Genomic DNA, 396 nt, shown 5'->3' with positions numbered 1-396 from the left:
GACACGGACTCCCAGAGTCGATTGTCTCTGATAGAGACCCCCGATTCACGGAAAATTTTAGTCGATTATCTCTTAGGTACTCGGCACCAAGGTAGATATGTCGACAGCACAGCGGATCATCCGCAGACCGATAATCAAGCCGAAAGGGTGATTCGCGTCATCGAAGACGTTCATCGCAGCGTCTGCGCTGAGACGCCAAGGTACTGGAGCACCATGTTGCCACTCGTAGAGTTTGCACTGAACAGCAGTGCGTTCGTCTACTGGCTACACACCGTTCTACTTGAACGGGCTGATTCACCCTCGCGGCCCGCTAACGCCGCCATCCCATGGCCCAGGGCTTGGTGGGGGTGAAATAGGCGAACGGCTAGCTGATGTCAGCCCCCTCACCATCCATAT

Source organism: Plasmopara halstedii, assembly GCF_900000015.1.
Source record: "Plasmopara halstedii genome assembly, contig: Scaffold_614, whole genome shotgun sequence".
Taxonomy (NCBI): Eukaryota; Oomycota; class Peronosporomycetes; order Peronosporales; family Peronosporaceae; genus Plasmopara; species Plasmopara halstedii.
The sequence above is the reverse complement of the archived record's forward strand: the minus strand, read 5'-3'. Positions refer to the sequence as shown.